General features: G+C 39.5%; 1 long non-coding RNA gene across 1 annotated transcript; it reads left to right on the top strand.

Annotated features, from left to right (window-relative positions):
• The first annotated feature begins 11,613 nt into the window (after window positions 1-11,613).
• On the top strand, window positions 11,614-18,360 carry LOC138105866 (uncharacterized). The gene is made up of 3 exons (XR_011148748.1): window positions 11,614-11,683; window positions 14,619-14,859; window positions 15,408-18,360. It is a non-coding gene; the product is annotated as an uncharacterized lncRNA (long non-coding RNA).
• The last annotated feature ends 1,144 nt before the right edge of the window (window positions 18,361-19,504 follow it).

The raw sequence follows: 19,504 nt of genomic DNA, 5'->3' as shown, positions 1-19,504 counted from the left end.
ATTTTATGAGAAGTGGCTGAGAATGCTGTTTAGCCTGGAGAAAAGGAGGATTGGGGGAGACCTTATTGCTCTCTACAGTTACCTGAAAGAAGGGTGTAGAGAGGTGGGAATCAGTTTCTTCTTCCAGGTAACAAGAGACAGGAAAAGAGAGAATGGCCCCAGGTTGCACCAGGAGAGGTTTAGATTGGATATTAGGAAAAATATCAGAAAGAGAGGGCTGTCAAGCACTGGAATCAGCTGTCCAGTGGAGCAGTAGAGTCAGCATCCTTGGAGGTATTTAAAAGATGCGTAGACCTGGTGCTTAGGGATGTGATTTAGTGGCGGACTTGGCAGTGCTGGGTTAATGGTTGGAATCAATTATCTTGGAGGTTTTTTCCAACTTAATTCCATGATCATCACAGACTCCAGAAATATGTACAGAGTATTGATGGTTTGCAGAAAATCATGTCAAAATCAGAGGTGTGGGTAATTCATGACCATTAACTTGCTTAAGCCTGTTTTTTACTTCAGAGATCCCATGTGGAAAGATAAGTTTGTTTCTTCAAGGGCTCATAAGGAACAACCTGTTTTGGAAACACACTTCTTCATATTTTCTGCTTGGACTCATTTGTTGGAAGTCTCAGGACAATGTCTCAAATGACATCACTTCACTATCCCAGCTGTCTTCAGACACTCCGTTCCTTTTCTCCAGAAAGTTGTAATGAAAAGGTAGCTTTAAGACAAATATGGTTGTTTCTGATGGAATAATATAAAGATCAAATGTTTACTAACAGTTGTCACATAGCATGTGGTTTCTTTATGCTACAAGGAGCAAGGGCCTATATTATTTATTCCTCCTTGAACAAGTTGTAAATACCCTCGTAATCATAAGCAGTTAAAGAATTTACAAGCTATTTTTACTACAATATTTTAAGTTCTCCACTCTCTAGTATAGCAAGTTTTAAGTAGTGAGGTCAAAGGAGTTTAGAGCTCTGACTCACTTACATTAAAATTTTCAAATTAGAAATTTTTTTAAATGTTAATTTGAAGAGAGAAAATATTTTTGTGGTAATCTTTATAGATGCAGTATACACTAATCTTCATAGAAAATCTGTGGAGACTGTTACATGATTTGTTATACTGTAACAAATTCATGAGCAAACAGAAGAAGAAAATTTGAAATAGATTATCATTATTGCAAACTATGTTCAGTCATTGCATTTTTTCCCCGTGTTATTCTATGAACTGAAAGACTGTAATATGAAAATACCACTAAATTAAGCATAAATTATAACTTCATTAAACTGGTCTTCTGTAACTAAGACAAAATTAGAATTTGAAATCTGTTATGACAGATTTATAACATCAGTGATGATTAATCTCAATCAATGATGATACATTGTAATTCAAGTACTAGGTAAATACTGGAGCTGTTTTTGTAAAAGTACAGAAAACCTTTACCCCAGTCATCAAATGGCAAAATTCATATTATGAAAATTCAATGTTGTCCTCTTCTCTTTGAGTACAGTCAGTGGTTTTATTATAGTTCACTAGTGTTCTTGTTGTCCCTTGCTGTATTCTTGTCAACTTGCCTGTGCTGAAAAAAGAAAGCCAATACTTTAAATTAAAAGTTCATTTTCTAACAGAAGTTCATCCTCTCTAAAGTGTCCATGTGAAAAACAAATCCAAAGAAATATTGTTCTGATATAATTTTAATTTAAAAGTGTGATTTACATTTGCAAATACTTTAGAAGGGCAGGGGCACAGTCCTCTGTTTAGCAGTCTCTGGGTTATTGTGGTTATTAAATTCAAACCATATTTACTTCAGCACTCCTGCAGTCTTGCTTCTGCAAAGGTTTATTCACCCGCTTAACTGCATCCAATACAAGTAATCATCAATACAAGTAATCAAGAAAAAAGTGGATTTTGATGGAATTATACATTACTTGTAAGGGTATGGTTGTGGACATCTACTTGAAAGTTAGAATATAAATGTATCAATGAGCAATAGAACAAAAAGCACTCTGGACTTCAGATGACCATATCTATATATTTACCATTTACAGTTTCATCTGGAACTTGAATTCTCAGGCTGGTCGATTGGCCAAATTCAGAACCTTATGTATCTGAACAAGAAAAAGGCATGGGAAACTTGGGGTCTCAGAAGCAAACATGAACAGGATCACTTTTTAGGCATGGTCTACAGTTATCCCCAAAAATTGTAACGGATAATAGGGCAAACCATGTGGTGTGCAACACGCACTACAAAAATTGAATTTGGATACATTCTATGCCAGCTTCTACTTATACAGTGCAAATGATGTATCAGTCTTCATTTTTTTAATGGTCAGTGATTGGGGTGGGGGGTGTTCTATATTCCTAGTCATACTGTCCATTACTTTAAGCAGTATTAAGAAAACTGGAGGTTGCTTTCTATGTGAGAGCTGAGCTGCTTCCAATTATGCAGAGAATGTCAGTTTTCCTTAGAAGGGTAATCAGTCTATAATGTTGCATTGAAATGTTGACTTCACTGGCAATAAGATGCAGTTAATTAACTTGAAGCAGGATGAAGTTCATGTTAAAGAGTCATTTGAACTGAGTGAAAAAGTAAACTCAATTGAAAATCAAAAGATAAAATTATCTCTTTATCCTGTGTTTTGACTTGCTCCAAAGTCTTAGAAAATAACTTCTGAATGCTTTATTACTTTCCTTTAATACTTTTTCTGCCCTTCTTCAGTCTTCTACTTTCTATAATTTTTGATAAGGTTAACTTTAAGACATTTTATTTGTTAATTTGAATCTGCTAGGGTTGATCAAATGGAAATCTGTCAGTGAATCCCTGAACACCACAGCATCCCAGCTTCTGTCTCATGTTTCCAGACTCTTCTCTGAGCTAATATTTGCATTTGAAATGTATTTTCTGTGACACATCAGTCTCCCCTTTGGTTGATCTAAATGTTAATTTGTGGCATTTTCATCAGGTAGCCTCATCTCCTGAGGAAAAAGAAACAAGTAAAATGAAATCCCTGAATTTATCTTACCATTGGTAGAAAAAATTCAGTGCATAAAGTAAAGGCAACCATTTTTTTTTTATCCTAGAAATTAAAGAAAATGTATATCTGGCTTTGTGTGCTTATGTGAAAATGGACATCTCAATATTTGATGCTTATATTTTTGGAATTCTATGGACAATGACAAAACTCAATACTATTTAGGACAAAAATAAATGTTGAAGAGTTTTAATTTATTTCAGAGCAGAAATCCAAATTTTAAATCAGATTAATTCATAAGAGATGGTCCAGATTTCCCTTTTTCTCACAGAATAATATCTGTCTTCTAAGTACCAGCTGGAAAGGCCAGCCCTAATTTATTCTAACAAACCATTTCTATGGGACAAAATTATTTCTTGTCTCATTAGCTTTCACTATTCAGTGAACTTGAACATATTTCAAGATTAATTTGAAGGATGCAATTTGTTTGGAGAAACTTGCAGCCTGGAAATTAGTTCTGTTTCTCCATGTTCCTTCTTCTCAAACTGGAACTTCATTAGAAGTGGTGATTTGGTCTAACAAACGATTTCAATTTCTCGTAGTTCTGTTTAAAAGTTTTCCATTCTGAAGGGAAGTTCAGCCACATGTATCATCAGATTATGAACTTTGAAGTGTTTTTTTTTTCCACATTAGTTCTTATTCTCTCAGCAGAAAATGGAGCATAAAGGACATATTTCTATATTTTTTGCCTATAGCTGTGATTCTGATCTACTTAGATGAAAGTTAATATTGACTCAGATTTTAAAGCAGGAGAAAAGCTGCTGCTAGAGCATAGTATCAAAAAGGTAGGCATGGCAGAGCTTATGGAGTGGTTGATGTTGGAAGGGACCTCTGGAGGCCCTGTGGTTCAAACCTGTTGTTCAAGAAGGGTCACCAATACACAGAATCTCCTGCATTTCAGTATTGCCTCTTGTCCTGTCACTGGGCACCACCAAAAAGAACCTGGCTCTGTCTTCTTTGCACCCTCCCTTCAGCTGTTTATATACCTTATAAACAGCACTCCAGGTGTGGTTTCACCAGGCCTGAGTATAGGGGATCACTTACCTCGACCTGCTGGCAACACATTTCTAAATGCATCCCAGAATACCATTAGCCTTTTTTTACCACAAGCACACATTGCAGGCTCATGCTCCTGCTGAGCACCAAGAACTCCAGTATCCTTTCTGGAAATCTGCTTTCCAAACAGTCTCCTGCATGTCCTGGTGCCTGGGTTAGTTCTTCCCCAGCCGCAGTACTTTGGACTCCCCCTTGTTGAACTGCATGAGGTTCCAGTCAGTCCATTTCTTCAGCCTGGTGGCGACCCTCTGGATGGCAGCACAACTCTGGTGCATCAGGGGCTGTCTTGGGGTGACATTATGATGTGTATCCCATATCGCTGCCTATGCCCAGAAATTAATTTTTGTGCCTTTCTATGCCTCTAAACTGAGCCTGAGAGGGAGAAGAAAAAAACTGAGCAAAACCTTCTCAAAGCAGTTTGCAGCTTGTTCAAGGTCACATAAAGATAGGAGGTTTTTTTTCCCAGCCGTGGCAGGCGAGCGAGGAAGCACCCAGCTTGCTGTGTTCCAGTCAGCTTTTGGCCAGTTGTTTTCAGTTTCTGGTTCTCCGGAGAGAGAGACTGAGAGTTGGACTTCGCTTTTCCTTCTCTAGAATTCCGGATTTTCTCCCTTTGCTACTGGACTGCTTTTCAGCCTCAGAGCACATCAGGAGGACTTTCCACCAGGCACAGAGGGCCTGGCCCTGGGCCAAGCCCCAGCGCCGAGGAGACCAAAGGGAGGACTCGAACGCTTTCCCAGGTTTTTCCTCTACAGCGAAAGATTTTACCATTTCACCTCATTTTCCTTTCCCATGTGTTTGTTAAATAAATAGTTTTATCTTCTTCACTTTTCTTCAAGGAAATTTTTTTTTTTTTTCCCGAACCTGGTGGGGGAGGGGTGGTTGTGCCTTCTCTCAGAGTACATATTTCTAAATTTGGCCAAACTGGTACAGGGGCTCCTCCCAGTTTTGTGTCACCAGCAAATTTTCTGAGGGTATCCTCTGATCCATCCATCATCCAGGTCATTAATGAAGTAGTTGAACGGGACTGGACCCAGTATTGACCCCTGGGACACATCACTAGCCTCCAGCTAGACTTCACCTCTGTCTCAGAACATCTGTTTAGCCAGTTTTCAGCCCACTTCACTGGGCTGTTCCTGCAGTCCATGCTTCACCAGCTTTTCTGTGACAATCTGATGGGTGACAGTGTCAAAAGCCTTCCTGAAGTCAAAGTAGACAATATCCACTGCTCTCCCCTCATCTACCAAGACAGTCATAGTACACAATGGGCCAGGGAACACTGAATTTGATAGCCCCTAATAGCTATGATGAGACAATAGTAGGTTCCCCATGTTTTTACATAATGAATAAATAATTATTTCAGTAATAAGTTCACAATAGTTGCAGCAGTAGAGAGAAATGAAGATACCATAAATGCAAAACCAGTATGATAAATAGGCAGCTTTTAGAAGTTACAAATTCAGGAAGATCACTTCAGAACAAATAGCTCCAAAGTAGAGATAACTAAAAGACCATAAATAGTTAAAGGCAAAGCAGGCCATATGGGGTTTTTTTCTGTCAGCCAATAATAAATGGATACATTAGTTAATATTTTTCCTATCTGTAGAATTTGGAGAAGCTCATCATCATCATCCGTCCTACATAATATTGATTCTGTCATAACTTTTTAAACTTTTTTCATTAATTTAATTAAATTTTTCAATTAACAAAAATTAAAACAAATAGATGCAATACTAATCTCCCTAAAACCTTATTAAATTGTCAAAAGCTCTTAATAATTATTAAAGTAGTAAATTCTAGCGCAAGACCTATACATACAGGTCACCACTGTGTGTAGTATACAGATATAGATATAGATATAGATATAGATGATATAGATATAGATATAGATATAGATATAGATATAGATAGATAGATATAGATAGATATCTCACAGATAAGTGTAATGTAGTGGTTTCTGAAGGCTGTTACTGAAGCTGAAATGCATTAATAATTGCATCTCTGAAACTAAGCCTATACATCATATTTGTTAGTGTACATACACTAGTGGAATTGATAAACATATTGAATTGTCATATATGATTTTATGAAATATATTAAATGAGTTAATAGTGCAGCTAACATTACTGTAGAAGTAAAAGACAATAAATCAATAGCTGTTATGCAAATAGAGCATATGAAATAATACCAACACTTAAAGGTAAACCTGTGCTTTAAACCTGGAATATTAATGCTAATATTCAGAATACAATGTAAATATCTTTTTAATTTATTTTATTTATTTTATTTTAGTTCTAAAATTTCATATTATAAAAATTCCTCTAAAGGAGATAGTTCATAGAATCCAGAAGTCTCCAGGGTAATTAATTCTCTGGTGGATGACTAATTTCACCATACAAGCCTATTCTCTATTTATTTAGAGATAAAGTAAAAAATTAGATGAAATATTAGTATCAATATGTTTCATGCTGAAATACAATAAATTCTCATGTTACAGTGAAAAGAATCATGCAATGTCCTCATTTAAGCCCACATCTGCTTACATTCCTGAGGAGACATTGGATCACATGTTCTTTTGTGACCTGCTTTGCTGAGTGAATTCTGCAGATAATTTAAAATTAAAAAGTAATTTTAAAACTACTTTTTTAAAGCAAATCCTCTGGCACCTATTTTTCTGTGTTTATAGAAAAGAAAGTTTGTGACTGCTTTCATCTAGTTGGAGGGCCAGTGTTCATGTGAAAGGTACTGTGAAGCTTCTACTTCATTTATAAAAGAGATAAGATTTCACAAAACTAAAACTGTCCAAAAATCTTCCCAAAGGAGAGAAACCTAAAAGAGTATCTGAAACCAACTCAGAGAAACTATGAAGAGATCTGAGGAAGAATTTAAAATGAGATTTAAACTAGTCAAATGCCTGAGGAGTGGCTTGTAGACAGATTGCAGAGCCACAGAGCTGGACTTAAAATATTTTTGCTCACTCAGAAAAGCTGCAAAGCATCTGACAGATCCTGAAATTCAGTTCTCTGTACACATCAGATTGAAGAACCATCAACAATTTCACTGTCATAGATAAGGGAGAGACAGAAAGAAAAAATTTTAAATTAGTGGAAAGCTTTGGCCATTGAAGAATGTCTGCTTAGAGTGAGCTCAGTAAGAATGCAGGGAAAAAAATTGTCAGGAGGGAGAAACGACTATGGAAACTATCTGTCTGAATAAAAAGTGAGGGAAGCCAGAGAATTTAAGACAAGAGATGTCTAAAACTTTCATTTTTCAGCTCAGATGAAGAAAATAAGACTAAATCAATGGAAAAATTTGTTTTTAATGAAAGCAAAACTCATCAGATTTTCTTTAAACCCAATATCATATTTCTACTGAATAATTTGAGAAATTAATAGGAATAAATATTTCTAGCAAGAGCTTTGAGGAGTGCAGTAAACAATGTTATGACTATAAAGAAAAATCTTAGTTAAACAGGTCTGGCACAAATGATCAATATGTGGCTCGGATCCATAAAACATCTTCTGTAACTCTACTTCTACTAGAAATGAACAGGTGTCTGGGGAAAGAAATCTTTCTTGAACTGCTAAATGATTTGAAAAAAACACAGAATCACAGAATTGTTAATGTTGAAAGAGACCTCTGGAGATCATCCAGCCAACCGCCCTGCCAAGGCAGGGTCACCCAGAGCACACAGGAACATGTCCAGGTGGGTTTTGAATGTCTCCAGAGGGGAAACTCCGTGATCTCCCTGGGCAGCCCAACCAGCCCAGCTCTGCCACCTTCAATGTAAAGAATTACTGTGTTTTAGTTTATGGCCATTTGCTCCTCGTCCTGTCACTGGGCACCACTGAAAAGAGTCTGGCACCCTCCTCTTGATGCCCCGCTATGAGATGTTTAGATGTGTTGGTGAGGTCCCCTCTCAGTCTTCTCCAGACTGAACAGGCCCAGCCCCCACAGTCTCTCCTCGTAAGAGAAATGCTCCAGACCCCTCATCATCTTTGGGCCTCTGCTGCACCCTCTCCAGTACCTCCTTGTCTTTCTTGTACTGAGGAGCCCAGAACTGACACAGCACTCCAGATGTGGCCTCACTAGGGCCAAGTAGAGGGGCAGGATCACCTTCCTCAGTCTGCTGGCCACACTCTTCCCAGTGTGCCCCAGGATCCCATTGGCTCTCTTGGGTGCAAGGACACACTGCCAGCTCATGGTCAACTTGTCACCCACCAGGACTCCCAGGTCCTCCTCTGCAGAGCTGCTCTCCAGTAGGTCAGCCCCCAAACTGTGCTGCTACTTGAGGTTATTCCTCTCCAGGTGCAGGACCCTGCACTTGCCCTTGTTGAGCTTCATTAGGTTGCTATCCACCCAACTCTCCAGCCTGTCAAGGTCCCACTGAATGGCAGCAGAGCCTTCAGGTGTATCAGCCACTCCCCCAGTTTTGTATCATCATCAAACTTGCTGAGGGTACCTTCTATCCCTTCGTCCAGGTCATTGATAAACAAGCTGAGTAAGACTGGACCCAGTATTGATCCCTGGGGAATGCCACTGACTGCAGGCCTCCAACTGGGTTCTACTCCTCTGATCATGACCCTCTGAGCTCTGCCATGCAGCCAGTTCTTGATTCACTGTTCATTCACTCAACCCACATTTCCTGAGCTTACCTACGAGGATGTTATGGGAGACAATGTCAAAAGCCTTGCTGAAGTCAAGGTAGACAACATCCACTGCTCTCCCCTCCTCAACCTATCCTGCCATGACATCGTAGAAGGTTATTAGATTGGTCACGTGTGATATCCCTTTGGTGAAAGGGAAATGTATATGTCTGATTTACCCAGACACCTATGTACTGCTTCTCAGGCAGATATTGATCCTGAGATATTTAAATAGAAATTACCATTTTTGCTATTCATCTACAAAGCAGAAAAACAGAATGCAGACAAAGAACTAGATGAAAACTGTTGTCATCATGTGTCCTGCAACAAAACTGGGAGGAGCTGTGGACTCCTTTGAAAGCAGAGAGGTTCTCCAGAGAAAAACTCAGCAAATTAGAGGGCTGGGCACTCACCAGCTGTGTGAAGTTTAACAACGGCAAGTGCCTAATTCTGCCCCTGGGATGGGGAAACCCTGGATGTATGGACAGACTGGGGAATGAGCGGCTGGAGAGCAGCACTGTGGAAAGGGATCTGGGGGTCCTGGTCGATGGCAAGTTGAATCTGAGTCAGCAGTGCCCTGGCAGCCAGGAGAGCCAAGTGTGTCCTGGGGGGCATCAGGCACAGCATCACCAGCTGGGCAAGGGAGGGGATTGTCCCGCTCTGCTCTGCACTGGGGCAGCCTCACCTCGAGTGCTGGGGGCAGGTTTGGGAGCCACAATATAAGAAAGATATTAAGCTGTTATAGAGCATCCAAAGAAGGGCAACAAAGATGGTGAAGGGGCTTGAGAGGAAGCCGTATGAGGAGCAGCTGAGGACCCTTGGTCTGTTCAGCCTGGAGAAGACTGACAGGGAACCTCATTGCAGTCTACAGCTTCCTTGTGAGGGGAAGAGGAGGGGCAGGCACTGATCTCTTCTCTTTGGTGACAGGGACAGGATCCGAGGGAATGGCCTGAAGTTGTGTCAGGGGAGGTTTAAGCAGGATATTCGAAAAAGTTCTTCACCCTGAGGGTGGTTGGGTGCTGGAACAGGCTCCCCTGTCCCCAGAGAAGTGATCACAGTGCCAAGCCTGACAGAGTTCAAGAGTGTTTGGACAATACTCTCAGGCATGTGGTGTGACTCCTGGGGTCGGTCCTGTGCAGGGCCAGGAGTTGGACTTGATGATCCTTGAGGATCCCTTCCAACTCAGTTTATTCTGTGATTCTGTGATTCTGTGATGAAAAAGCATTGGAACTTGTTACTAATTTCAGTGTCTTGGAAATATGAGTGTCTTGATCTAAAATAAAATAAGAGGGGACTGTAGGGCTCTGACATGCAGGGTGCTCTGGTGTTCCTGCATCATAGGACAACCAAAGCAGAAGCACCCTGCTTCCAGCACCAGGGAGGTCCCCAGAGATGGCAGGTATTATGAGCTTGTACGCCATCGTGAGGGAGCAGCGTGTGGCAGCACACTGGGGATGGATGCATGTACAGACCCCAGGCATTAACCTCTTCTGAGGGCATCACACTGCGACTGATTGAAATCAGCCTTTGATTCACCATGGACACTGTCTATAAAATATGCCAATTTTCCAAAGGTGTTTTTTTGTACCTGATCCACTGTATCCTAGGCTGCATCAAAAGAAGTGTGATCAGCAGGTCGAAGGAAGTGATTCTGCCCCTCTACTCTGCTCTTATGAGTCCTCACCTGGCATACTGCTCCAGCTCTTAGGTCCTCAGCACAAGAAAAACCTGTACCTGTTGGAGTGATTCCAGAAAAGAAGCACTAAGATGATCACAGGTTGGAGAAGGCTTTGGTGAGATCTCATTACAGCATTTCAGTACCTAAGAGGGTAGATCGGAGTGCAACTTCCTGCAAGGGCATACAAAGGAAACCATTCTATGATTCTATGGTGTAGTAGAATATCAGCTGCTGAAATCCCCTATCAATTAAGCGAACAAAAAGCAATTCAAAGACAAATGAAAGCCTAAACCAAAATAAGAGGATTATAATTTCAAGTCAAATTGGGAAAAGTATCACATATGTGTGGTGCAGTATCTTAGCCTGTTAGAAAGCTGTCAAAAATATTGCTCAGTAGAGACAAGACAAAACAATCATCACGTTTTAGTCTTAAACAGCAATGTTTGGTACCTGCTTATCTGGTACTAAAAGCAACGTATCACGGACTGTCTTTAAGGGATGACTTTTCACATGATTTGACAAGAAATAGTCAAACTCTTGTGTATGTCTGTATGCCTTTGAGTGTGTGTGTGAGCATGTGCATCTATGAGTTTGTGCATGTGCATTCCCTTTACACATACATGTTTGATAGAGAGGAGGGGTACAACAGCCATATCAACTACAGCAGCTGCTTTGTAAAGATAAGCAGCTGCTGCTGTCTCAGGACAAGAAACACATCTACTGCACCAGAAGGTGCTAATATTCCTTCAGCCATGTCAGACACTTCTCTCAATAGTTCATCTGCGGCTCCACATCTACCACCAAAGATACAGTGCTGTCATAATATAAAGGGTGCAATTACCTGGGCATTAGAGTTTTAAAGTATTTAACCACTTTAAGTGGATAATTATCCATTAATCTGAAGATAACATCTGATTGCCTACTGCTGAATTCTGCAGTAATTATATGTTTATCCATATTATAAAGTAAAATAAACCTTTTAAGATAATAACTTGTTTCTTAATAAGTTTACAAATGCATCATCTATAATTTCTCAGACAAGTTTTTAATTTTTTTTTTTTTTTGTAGAACTGGATCAGTTTGAATGAGCCAAAACTTTAGTGCTAATTTCAGTTTTAGCACATTGCAGTAGAAAACAATCAAGGGGAAGCCACATTCATTCATATTTTGATACACCAGGGATATTGGAAATTGTAGACTGTGTAATGGATCTTATGGGAAATCTGCTTCTTGCTTTTCTGCTTGTTCATTTTGTCAACTACTCTGTAAGTTCCAAGGTCAGTGACAAGTTAATGTCCTATCACAACTATGTTATGTTTTAATAAGAGACATCACAGCTCTGTGATGTAATACATTTCCTGTTTCTCTTTATGAAGCTTTAGCCATTATTGAGAAAGAACTTATAAAAATTTACTACACCAGGAAATTTCAATAGTACCCAGAAAAATCTCTCACGACTCCCATTTGGCATTTTTACCTGCTTCAGTGTGAGAGAAAGGGTAGTTGGACACAAAGTAGGTATGACATTGAACAATTCAGAATTACAATCTAAAATACAGATTATGCAAAATCATTGCTCTCATTTAACACAGCTGCATGAACACACAAGTAATGGCAAAATTAATGCTAAAAGTTTCCAGAATTTTATTATTAATGCTGCACTCAGGACAAAGAAGAAACATAGGAGAGGAAAAAAGATGAGACAAAAAATGTTATAAATATTTCTCAATAACTCTCTCTTTGAAATTAATAAAAGATTTAGGGGAAAAGTTCATTCCATCTCTTAAAATATGTACTTTCTTAAAATAGAAAAGAAATTCTGAAATAAACTTCTTCCAAAAATGGCAATATTGATGCCTACAGACTGAGTGTAGAGAGCAACAGGATGATTTTGGGTCTAAGCAATTATATTTCATTATTTTTATTAATTTACTGAATTGTATTTATGACATTTAAAGCTGTCACCAAGATAAGATGGACTAAAAGAAAAATTAAGAGACTTAGTAAAAATGCCAAGTGATCTTGACAGATAGAAAGAAAAGACAGTCCTGAGCAGGGACAAGCACAGTGCTTTATGATGAGCACTATGCAGCTGCATAATGATAACATGGGGATTACCAGTAAAAATCTGGCTACAGGGACCACAAGCCTCTATGAACCAGTAATTTCACGCTGATGCAAAAAAAGACAAGTATGTATTTATCTTCCTTGGAAGCATAAAGAATACTATGTCCACAGAGAAAGGAAAATATTCTTTACATCTGAGGAAGATGATGGAGAAGATTTACCCACATCCTAACATCAGGATTCCAGTCCAAAGAAAGTGGTGCCTGAGAGAGAGAGACCAGAGGAAGTCGTGGTTATAGACTGTAGACCTCTGAGCATGCTCTGTAAAGCAGGCTTTTCAATGAACTAGAGGTGTTTAGCCTGGAAAATAATCTAGTGGAGATACAACAATCTTCTCACACATAAAATATTTCTGAAAAGACTACTGCTCTCAGTAGTCATAGGACAAGAAATAAGAAGTTTTAAATTCCAGCAAGGGAGGTTCCAGATGTATGTGAGGGACAGGAATAATGAAGCATGAAAATGGGTTGTTTAGAGAAATTATGGACCTTCCTCATAAAAAAATTCAGTAGAACTAGTTATCTTGGATTCCAAAGGCATTCAGTCTTATGTGACAGGTCTGTTCACCTGTCTGTGATCCACCAAAGAGATTTGGCTGGAGAGTATAGGTCTCAAAGATATTTCATTTAGTTGCAGGAAGATACATTATGAGCAAAGGTGAAAGACTTCACTAGAACTCCCTACATTGTGGGGAACTGAGTGTTTTGAACTCAGCCTTTGCCAGAACAAAGACACTGTCAGATTAGATGTGACATGACTGTATATAAAAAGTAGTTTCGTTTTCACTGATTCTACCATATCATGAGTAGACAAAAGGTTTTTAAGGCATGTGGAGTTTCAGCTCTATGTGTGCTTCAGTTTTAACTGTTTGCAGCTGTCCTAGCTGACATTCAGATCAATCTGAATCTAAAAATTAATTCTAAATTGTATTTTAAAAGTATTTTCTCATCCAAATTAACTTTCTGCTTGTGCTTGTTCTGTGATGGCCTTTCCCTTAAATTCTGATTCTTCCTCTGTGGGATTAGAAAATCTGAGAAAACCACTACCCAAATCTTTATGCAATGTCAAGCATTTTCTCATCATCAGAAAGACAATAATATCTCTGAGTTGTTCTGGCATGGGGACAGGATGATCCATTATTCATGTTGCATGATGGAACTATGTCCGGTCTCCTAGGACCTACAGTGTCCATCATGATTTATCTCAGTCTTTTCTGTCATTTTCCCATTAAGTAGCCATGACTAAATATAAGAGTTGTATAATCCAGCACTTAGAGCAATTGGTTACAGGTATATGGTACTCTCCAGTGCCCTAATCAGTATAATGCCATATACTTTGGAAACACAACTAGCCTTTCTAAAGATTTTTTTAAATTAAATAGTAGGCACATTCACCCTTCCCTTCCCTTCCCTTCCCTTCCCTTCCCTTCCCTTCCCTTCCCTTCCCTTCCCTTCCCTTCCCTTCCCTTCCCTTCCCTTCCCTTCCCTTCCCTTCCCTTCCCTTCCCTTCCCTTCCCTTCCCTTCCCTTCCCTTCCCTTCCCTTCCCTTCCCTTCCCTTCCCTTCCCTTCCCTTCCCTTCCCTTCCCTTCCCTTCCCTTCCCTTCCCTTCCCTTCCCTTCCCTTCCCTTCCCTTCCCTTCCCTTCCCTTCCCTTCCCTTCCCTTCCCTTCCCTTCCCTTCCCTTCCCTTCCCTTCCCTTCCCTTCCCTTCCCTTCCCTTCCCTTCCCTTCCCTTCCCTTCCCTTGATTTGGTTGTCAGCTATAGCTGGCTATATATATAGAAGGCTTCTCATGCTAATGTGATACATTTAGTTTTATTTCTAAATCAATAGCCTGAAATCAGAACAGGCTGAATTAGCAGTATTTTGCTCCCAAAATGTAACAGTTAATGACTGCATTACAGAAATTTTGTATTATACCAACTGAATTCTTTATCACTTACTGTTTTATAGGAGAAAAAAACCATATAAAATGTTGAAGACAAAATGAGAAATAACTAAGTTCTTATTATTTAACTAGCTTTCATCTGCATAGTATTAAATATGTTTGTTCTCACAGACAAAAACTTTCCTTTTTATTTGATACAGACAAGAATAACCCTGTGCTGTATATGTGAGCATGACTGGCCATTTCTTTGAACTTCTGATGGCTGTTGAAAACTTCCCTTAAACAGATGATGGGGTGTCAAAATATGAAATGGCAGTTGGCAGTTCAAAAGAGAACACAACTTGTGCTCCAGGTCCCTTGGCCAATTGTCCCAAGGCCCCGAGGTCCCTCTTGATTGTCCAAAGCCTTCTTGTTGCTTCCCACCTGGAAAACCAGTAGCAGGTAATAATCAGTGGGCCATAACAGGCTGGGAAATTTCTTGGTGATGTCCTTTACCCAGACCCCAGGAAGGCAACACACCTCCCTATGGGTTGGATGTGGTTGGAATATTGGGACCTCTGTTTGTTTCAAAAGGCAGTCACCAATGGCTACTCCCTTCTTTTTGCCTTAACTGAGGAGGTTGTGATGCAGGGGGTAGGCTCTTCTGCTGTAGGTGACCCTTACAAACTAAATGTGGACCTTAAGCCACATTCTCATTTCCCTGGTCCTCACATTCCAGGGCCTGAGACCTACTGTATAAAGGCACTTGTGAATGTGACGTAGGTTGGAAAGGGATGCACCTGGTAACTTGAGCAGACACCAGTTTTCCTTCCCCTCCATCTCTCAAGGTCCCCTATGTCTGCCAGGTGGTGAAAGGGTAGGGGATCCATTGCTTCTTGTGAAGTGGATGGCAAATGAGTTTCTCTAAGGCATGGTAGAGTGTGGCTCCATCAGTCAATTTCTTCCTCAGAGTTCCTAATCCTTCTCAGTCTCTCTACTTCATCTCTCAGCTCCTCCACTAGGCTGTGCAGATTGTGGACCTGATGGCACCTCACACAGCTGTTGTCCCTGCTGTCCTCAGAGACCAGCACCAGTCTTTGGCACTCCCCGCAGCCTGAGATGTGGACAGCTACTTCAGAGCTGCCTCTGAGTCATGACTCCACCACTTCCCACTTGGGAGCAGGAGAGCTGGGGCACCTCTCTCTGCTCTAGTTTCAAGGTCTTGCCATGTGGGAAAGCTTACCTTGCTCCTTCAGCATGATCCTTTGCTCCAGAGAATTTCTGTCCAGGCAGTTCACTTCAGAGTCTTCACTGAAATGGTCTCTTCTGTTTCCCAACCAGAAAAAAACCCAGAGCCTTTGAACAGGGAAGGGGACAGGCTTTCCACACAGGATAAACTCACCAGCTCTGCAGGCATGGCCACAGCAGTTATCTGCTGAAATGCTCATTACAGCACCAGGCCCTTGGAAGCACCAGGTAACCTCAGCCCCACTGACAGGGATGTGCTAATGCACAGGTGGGTTATCAGTCCTGAGAAGTGTGGACCCACGTGTGCAAAAGGGTGCCAAAGTCTTTCCCTATGCTGTTTGCAAACATAAATATATGATTAATGGTTTCAAGCTACTGCCTTAATTCTTGCACAGAGAGACAGGGGAACAGAAGTGACAGACAAGTTCAATTTACTTAAATATAAATAATGCCCATCACTCGTATGGCCTCAAAAATTGTTTTGTTTGCAGCAAAGGATTTCAGGCCAGAAAATTATGACTAACCCTGCTTAAATTACTTAGAGAGCTTTCTTGCAGTGTAACACTCTAAGAGTCTGCCTTTTTCTTCCATAAGATTAATATACACCCATAAGGAGAAAAGAAAGCCTAGAACTTTCTGGTGGAAAATAAGAGTTAATTTATAGTTCTGTATTTAGTTCAAAGCATGCTTGAGATTAATGACTAAAATATTTCATTGTACTGAAATAAACTTGATTATATTAAGTTCTCTTAATTTAGAAAAAGAAAATGCATTTTCAAGCATCCTACACTGTTTGTTCACAGAACTGTAAGAAACATGAGAAAAATAAGGATTTCTAAATATTAGGTTTCAAGAAATTTATATGGCTCCTTGTGATGTTGTTTTTCTAAAATCCCTATTCTTCCAATATTAAATGCCTGCCAGTTGACACCTGAAATACAATATTGCCATTGGGGATACTGATAGGTAAAGCTACCAATATCACGGTGGAGTAACTATTGTAGTTTCAACTGTGACAAAATTTCCGCTATCACCATTACTTTTTGGCAAAGCATAGAAATCCCTCTCTTGCCAAAGTACTTTCAAGGTCAATGACAAAGCATTTACTGTGAATTCCAGAAGCTGTTTTTATTTTAACAAAATTTCTGAGAAAAAATAGCCTGGTTGCTATGCTTAAAAAACCCACAGAACCTCTCAGCAGGTGGAAAAACACAGGACTAATAGTTTGGAGGAAAACAATAAATAAAATATATTAAGAAACAACGAAAATTTATAGCAAAAGTATTTAGCATTTATGACTTCACTTGTCATTTGCTCCCTCTACAATTCTCTATTCATTCAAAAGATAGAATTGATATTTTTTTCCAAAATTTAAATGACACCAAATAAAGATCTATTTATAACAGTGTAAGAATGCAAGGGAAGATTTACTTAGGGCTTAATACACTTTTGGGACCAAATCTTGAACCTACGAATGCTCTGGAGGCTTATGATAACAATTTTGTAAAGCAGAGGTTGTGTCTTAGCACTGCAGTTAGATATCTAACGGAGTACATATGCTTCTCAGAAAGTGATTAACAACAATTTTCTGACCTTTGAAACGGTACTAATTAGTGCTATTGTTTTTACACACAAAAATTAAGAATTCCTGTAGCCTGCTAGTTTGGAGACTAAAGTCTAGGAGGAAGTACTCAGATAACACTTTGATTGAAGGGCAACTACACATTTAAATTCTTTACAATTAAAAGAAAGAGTTATTTTTAAAGTCAGAATACACCACACAGAATACTTAGAGGGCCAATGTAACTGCCTTTCCTAACTCTGCTTTTAATAGATTCCTGCACCAGAAAATGGTGGAATTTTAAGGGCTTGACTTAATTTTGCATAACCATAACTAACCTTCTTGGCCTCTTCACTGACATTATCTGTCTTTAGAGAGATCATTTTGCTGAAGGACACACATGCAATTGCAAGAGACAGCCTTTCCTTTAGTGGTGATCAGGGATCAGCATATAGCTACTTCTCTCAGTTGTTTTCTGGAAAATTTTTTATAAGCTCTGAGGTTGTACAGAAAGGCGCATTACTAGAAGGCTACAAGAGTTTAAGTGTGAGGGACATGCCCTATTTAGAGAAATATATCTTATGTTTTTCATGTGTTTATGAAGCTATCTATGAAGAACAACTTGATAGGAGGTCTGCTTATTCAGAGACTAGAGGAGAAGGTAAGCTGTATTGGTTTTCTCAGTCTCCTGCAGGTTTGGCTGGGTTTTCCTAATGGAAAAAAAAGGGGCCCTGTGTGAGATATTTAAGAGGTGCTAGCAATGGGGAATGAGACAGGTGATACGGCTCTCTAAGCATGAAGAGTGCAGAGGTGGATGCAGACCAAAGAGACTGCCAGACTGAAAGCTGCAGGAAGGTAGAAAGCAAAAAGTACAATTTTCCTGGAGGACCCTAAGAGTAGTTAGTCATTCAGAGCTGCTGGTACAATACTAGATTATCACTGATGTTCAAAATAAAGCCAGCTGGGATATAAAATGTCAAAAATCCTTTCGTTTGAAAGAAGGATCTCATACCATCAAACAGAATTGTATTTGTGTAATGAGACTGTTACTGTGTTATTTGTCCACAGTATGCTTTATGCTTTTCTTAATTAGGCATGATTGATTTCAGCTTCCAATAAAAGGCTGAGAATCTGAATAAAAGACCACATATTAGTCTTGGAATGGAATAGATCTTGCAGGGGAGTATGATGTCAAAATGAAAATATTGATTTATTCATTTTGTAGCATGGACATTGTGAGTAACCTTATAGGCTTGACTTCCTACAAGGAATTCCTACAAATGTTCTTAATGGAGTATAGTGGCACGAATGGTGCCTTGAAATATGTGATGTTACTTTGCTCTCAGTTGTGGAGGAGGAAGACAGTGGCCGAGGCTTGTCTGTACAAAAGCTAGGACACTCTCGCTTTTTCACTTTTGAATACCTTCAGCATTACAGTGGTAGTTCAGTGTACTGTTCTCATTTTACATCACCTTTGTGAGCTGATAAAAGTTGAACATGCATTGAGTTTTAATAAAAAGAGCAGGCAGGGATGTGAATGAGATGATTTCAGATACTGCGATTGTGACATTTTAACATCAGGATAATATATTTCTGAATTGTGCAAGAAAATGCTACCTAAAACTTTCTTCTGAAAGAAGAAAAGAACTACTTCCTGTAAAGGAAAATGAAGTCTTATTTTTACAGTAAAAACTCCCAAACCTTATCACCAACAACAAAACAAACCATGTTCAGGACCTGCAAAATGTAGTAAATTTCAGATGTTTCTCCTGTAACTTGTTGGGTTTTTTCATTTTCTGTACTGCTTCTTCATGTAAAGGCAGAATTCATTATATATTATATTTCGGAATGCTGCAAAGGGATAGTACGTAGCATGTCTACCTTTCTCTCACTTCTACCTGTATGGTCTGTATGGTCTGTATGCACCAGTGCACAGATGTAATCTGCTGGCCATTTCATCAGTCAGATGTGTTGTCAAAATAGAAAGAGGAATCTGTTTGCCTGAAGACATCTTTCAAAATCTGTAATTAAATAGCTGTTGCTTTCTCCTCAGAGGTAAACATTTTTATGGAAGCAGAGAAAAAGCCATGGAAAGCTACTGCCATTCTTCACATCCAGGTTAATGTTTTAGGTTCTCCAGTTGGATTCACCTGACACAGTCTGGCAGAACCTTCAGCAGTAAAGAACAGCAGTTGTTTTTCTGTGGCTGACCACAGAAATTGGGGGATTTCAGACATTCCTAGCTAGGAGGCATTAATGCAATACCTAAGTAGGCAGTTCTGTCTGCCCTCATTTTAT

Source organism: Aphelocoma coerulescens, chromosome 2, assembly GCF_041296385.1.
Source record: "Aphelocoma coerulescens isolate FSJ_1873_10779 chromosome 2, UR_Acoe_1.0, whole genome shotgun sequence".
Taxonomy (NCBI): Eukaryota; Metazoa; Chordata; class Aves; order Passeriformes; family Corvidae; genus Aphelocoma; species Aphelocoma coerulescens.
The sequence above is the reverse complement of the archived record's forward strand: the minus strand, read 5'-3'. Positions and strand labels throughout refer to the sequence as shown.